Source organism: Bactrocera tryoni, chromosome 1 (genome assembly GCF_016617805.1).
Source record: "Bactrocera tryoni isolate S06 chromosome 1, CSIRO_BtryS06_freeze2, whole genome shotgun sequence".
Classification (NCBI taxonomy): Eukaryota; Metazoa; Arthropoda; class Insecta; order Diptera; family Tephritidae; genus Bactrocera; species Bactrocera tryoni.
Window position 1 is genome coordinate 83,642,681 of NC_052499.1, and position 5,636 is coordinate 83,648,316.

A 5,636-nucleotide genomic window follows, 5' to 3' on the forward strand; every position below is an offset into this window, starting at 1 on the left:
AGTGGTGTGTAAGGATAATTTTGTATGTGAGCGCACTCATATCAGTATTAACTTACACGCTGAGATAAAGCAGCGAAAGAAGACGATGAAGAAGATGAAATACTTTTGCAGCTGAGTTGATGCACGGAGAGAAAATGTGGAACTGGTACTGTGAGTTCACAGTTTTTTTAGAGTTGCGATCTCAAGTCCCAGCATAGCGAAAGTTAAAGGCATTGGTGGAATGGCAAAAATAAATTATTTGCAGAGGAAACAGTGTGTTAGAAATTTGATGGAAGTTGGACTGAACAACTATGGAAGATATTTTCACTAAGCAAGCGATTATTAACATTTAAAAGCTCTCCTAGTTTGAGCGCTAAATTGAAATACTTGGTTAGTTTCTCATAAATTTATCAAAAGCTCAAATCAACTTTTATAGCTGGGAAAAGTTGTGATCACATGCATTTAGTCGAATGGAAATACTATGCAATTTGCAGAAGCTTTCACTTATAATTTTTAATGGAGCTTTTTGCTTAATTAGCAGAGCTTTTGATGGCAAGGAGTTCTTAAGAAAAAGTTATTATATAATCAATTGGATGTACTATGACATTTGCACGAGCTTTCACTTATCATTTCTTATGGAGCTTTTTCGCTTGATCAATGAAGCTTTTGAAGGTAGCGAGACCTTAAGAAAAATTTTCTGAATTTTAAAACTCTTTCACAGCAGCTGTTTCATGAAATGAATGTAATGGGAAACTTCTCACACTTTATGCTCCGACCGCTCATCTTATAGGCAGGCTTTCTTTATACCAAACATGTTTTCACAGTGTCTTCTCGCCCGTTAAAGAGGTCGTTCACAGCTCCGTGAGCTACTTGGCCGGCTATACACACAAACTTAGCGTTGCGAAAGCTTTTTTCTTTCATAGACAGTTAAGGTGGAAAAGTGGCAGCGGAGGCGGCAACGGCATAAGCATAAGCAACAGCGACAGCGACAGCGATAAAAATTACTTTCAAACTTGTTGGCAACACCGTTGTAAACGTGCAACTTTCATGTTGAGGTGTTTCTAAGTTATTTATTATGATTTATATTTGCAGCGCTCTGCCTGTGTACGCTGTGCATGTGAGTAGTGGCGGCGTCCGGGTGTTGAAGTGTCCGGGCGCTGTCGTGCGCGTGTGTGTGTGTACCTTGGCCAAATACGTTCGCTGTTGTTTTGTATGCTTGTGGTTAGCATTTATATGGGGTTGTTTATTATTTACGGAAATTATGCTCTCAGGCGACTACGCGCTCCTGCCGCACCCGCTCCGGCAGCTTAGTTTCGACTTTACTTTCGCAGCGCTGAGCGATAAGGTAAATATTAGTTCTTAGAATCACGTTTAGAGCAGTTCCGCGGTTAGCGGTGTTGTGGCTTACGAGACGCTTTCGATAACCTGGCCTGAGTAATGGCCTTGGCGACACAGTGATGGCCGATATTTGGCATACAGAATGATAGCTGATGATAAATTGCAATCGAAGTCGGCCCGAATGAGCTTGTATGTGAGGCAATTGCTTTTATGAGTCTATTTACTATGTGTGTTGGTATGTGTATAGTACTATTTCATGGTATGATGAAATAAAAATCCATTGTTGACAAATGACATCTATTAGGTTTGCTTATATAGAATTTTATTACACAACAACAACATTTGCCGCCTTTGTTTACTGCTCGCCGACGATAACAGTACTTGTCACCTACCACTGTTTACTAGTGTGGATTTGATAAGGAATTAACTGTGATTAGTATACACTAATGAAACCAAGATAAATCTAGTAAGCTATAGCATTACATTTTTATCTATAAGTTCGCACCTATATAAGCGGTCATTGGTATATAGTATATTGTCGGTATTAGGTTGGGATTAGGTTAGAGTTAGGTTAGATTTTTTGCGGTAGGGAGATTAGAGCAATAACTGACATCATGATACATGATTTTTTTCGATATTTTTATCTTAAAACTCGTGTTTTGATAATGCTTTGGTGATGACTTATATCATCATTTAATTATACCCCGAACAGGGTATATTAAGTTTGCCACGAAATTTTTTATAACCTGGAGAGTTGTACAAGACGAGAAGGGTCTTATAAATTATCAGCGTGACGAACTGCGTCGGTGTTCTAGCTTCGGTGAAATTAACAAGGTTTTCCTATTTTTTTTATGTTTAGTGATTTATTAATTCCATGAGAGTTCCATCACTCTAAGGAACAGTTAACCCAAAAGTGGATTCATAAATATAGTATAGTAACATTTTACCTTTGAAACTTCACATTCTTCTTCTGAATGGGTTACTATAACCGTTAGTCTTGTTACCGAGCAGTTAGTGGTTTGCAGTCTGCTGAATGGGTTACCATAACCGTTAGTCTCGTTACCAAGCGGTTAGTGGTTTGCAGTACGCGGTATAAGCATTGAAGATTGTGAAGTGAACGTTCTTAGGAGGCTGTTCAGAAGAAAAGCCCTACATCTTTGCTTCCGCCGTTGTCCAATAGATGTCTCTAGGGTCAAGCATTGGTCGATTAAATCGTTTTATATCGATCTTGGACATTTGTGTCAACATTAACCCAAGAAAATATTTGTAGAGATCTGTTTGCATCCCAAGCTTATTGTCAACTGAAAATGTCTCGACATTTGCGGGAAATTTTGCTTTTCTTTTTTAATTCCAAGAAAAGTGCTGCTGAGGCTCATCGAATGCTTTTGGATACGTACGGTGAGGCTGTCCTAAATGAAAGAACATGTCGCGAATGGTTTCAACGTTTTAAAAACGGTGATTATGAAGTCGAAGAACGGCATGGCGGTGGAAGGGAGAATATTTTCGAAGATCCTGAATTGGAAGCATTACTCGACCAAGATGCGTTTCAAACCCTAGAGGAATTGGCCGAATCGTTGCAAGAGAAACAGCTGGCCGTATCAAAACGCCTCAAAGCCATGGGGATGATTCAGAAACAAAGAAACTGGGTTCTTTACCACTTGAAATCAAGAGATGTCGAATGGCGCTTCCTTGCATGTGAACAGCTGCTTCAAAGGCACAACCGGAAGGGATTTTTACATCGCATTGTAACTGGCGGCGAAAAATGGGTCCACTAGGATAATCCTAAGCGAAGAAAGTCATGGGGAAAGCCTGGACATGCCTCCACGTCGACGGCAAAACCGAACAATCACGGCGCCAAGGTCATGCTCTGCATTTGGTGGGACCAGCCGGGGGTGATATACTATTATGAGCTGCTAAAGCCAAGTGAAACCATCACAGTAGATCGATACCGAACGCAATTGATACGTTTGAGCCGAGCACTAAAAGAAAAACGGCCACAGTACGAGGAAAGACACGATAAAGTCATTCTCCAGCATTACAATGCTCGGCCTCACGTCGCAAAGGTGGTCAAAAAATATTTGGAGACGCTGAAATGGGAGATCTTACCCCACCCGCTGTATTTTCCAGACGTTGCGCCATCTGACTACCAGTTGTTCCGATCGATGGCACACGGTCTAGCTAACGAGCACTTCAGTTCTTATGAAGAAGTCAAAAATTGGATTGATACTTGGATCGACTAGAAAGATGAGGAGTTCTTTCGTCACGGAATACGCATGCTGCCAGAAAGATGGTCAAAATTAGTAGCTTGCGACGGCCAATATTTTGAACAACATTTTTGTAACCGTTTTTAAACAATAAAGCCTTAAATTTACAAAAAAAAACGGCGGAAGCAAAGTTGTCGACCAATAAGTTATAAAAGGAGCTTGTTGACTATATCTTTAATGAATATGGGGGAACTGAAAGCTCTGCGAAAAAGAGGTAAAACTACTATGAGCCAAAGAAGGCAAGACTTTGTTCATAATTTTAAAAGCCTTAAGGGGACAGTGGGGTAATGTGTCCATTTTTGTTCATAGAAATTATTTTTCTACAACAGAAATTTTTTCACATATCATGAGGTATATTGTGGAGTGTATAAACAAATTTTTTCGGGATTTTTTGATGACATCTGTCGGGGAAATGACTGGGTGAATGAGACGCGTTTTTTCACTCGCGGTCACGATTCCGATTCCATGTTTGGATCATCTGAAACCCAAAAGCCCAATTTATTCGTAAAAAGTACGTGAATAGTTATCGTCCCTACCAGAATAATAAAAAAATGTTGATAAATGAAAAAGTAATTAACATTTTTTTTTTTAATTTTTCCCATGTCTTTTTTACATAAATTTTGTCATAACATTGTCAAAAATTATCAAACTTGTAGGGACGATATCCAGGTGTTTTTTGAACATCAAATTAAAATTAAGCAAATCGGTTGAGTAATTCGACCGGAATCACATCCGCAAGTTTAAAAAAGTGTGTTTTGAGAAAAAACGTGTTTAAAGTTTAAGGTGTGCACTCCGAGCGCTCCGAACGTCGAGCGGTATTATTATTTTTGGGCCTTTTTCGAAACCTTCCAATGGTAAAATGGGTTTCTACATTAATTCTAAGGGTATAAGGGAATAGAAAATACAAAAAAAAATTTCAAAGCTTTACCCTACCCTACTGAACCCTTAAGTTTTTATTCAAAATCTATGTCGTCCGCTCAAAATAGACGCCCCTAGCCCTAGCCCACTTGTGCCAACGTTTTTTCCAAATCTTCGAAAAAGTTGTTGATGAGGAGTGTAGAGCACAGTCTGTCTAGTGTCTCACCTAGGATTTTGGGGTTTTTGACAGTCTGAAGTTCAACGCCATTGACTGCAATATTAAGGTCTAGTCGTGAGTAGTGAGGCATAGTGAGAGGTTTCATTGTTCGACGTCATTATCATCCAATAATCAGCGCACGAGGCGATAGAAACTCCCTATGATGATTGAGGGAGTTCAGAAATATAGAAATTTAACAGCAACGGAGAGAGAACAGTACGGATTGTTGCCGACCACTCACGCAGTTCATAGTCCACCTTTTCAACCTTGGAGGGAGCGCAGATTTTTCGATGTCCTCAAGTAGAGTTGTGTGGCTGACTGGCTTTTGACAAGTCCATCGCTACGAGGATCGTCCTCTTGCAGGGTGGTTTTTCGTTGAGACCATGACCATTTGGCTTTTTATGATGATAAATACTGTGGTGGTGCTGTGCACTCTACGGAAGAAGTGGTTTTCTAGACTCAGGTGGTGAGTGAAAGTCACTCGGACGTTTGAGAAGTTACGCGAAGCTAAATCAAGCAGTTTGGGCCGTCGGGAGGAATTCGGAGTGCACCACACCTCGGTAGTCGAAGAAAACTGTCAACATAACCTTGATTTTTGACCGGCTTTGACCTGGTTATTCGGCTTCGGCTCAACTATGCCACGATATTCGGCCGATCCAAGACTAATCATAAGCAATAGTGCTTATGACATCTTGGTAGTCGGAAAGCATTGTTTCACAGATGTTAATGCGACGCTGCCTTACGAAAAAATCGAGTGTTTTGGAATCAATCGTGCTTTCACTTTCCTTATACCCAAATAATCTTTCAAAAGTATTTTCACTTATTCCTCCGACCTCCTAATGACCCCGCTAGGAAGAAAATGAACGACAATGAGGAGTAAATCGCCGAGCGCGCGACGATTCTTGGTTCTTTACGATTTTCCTAAGCATTAATTTTTAATGAAAGCACTTTATTTTTCGGTAATATCAATTTCACTTATG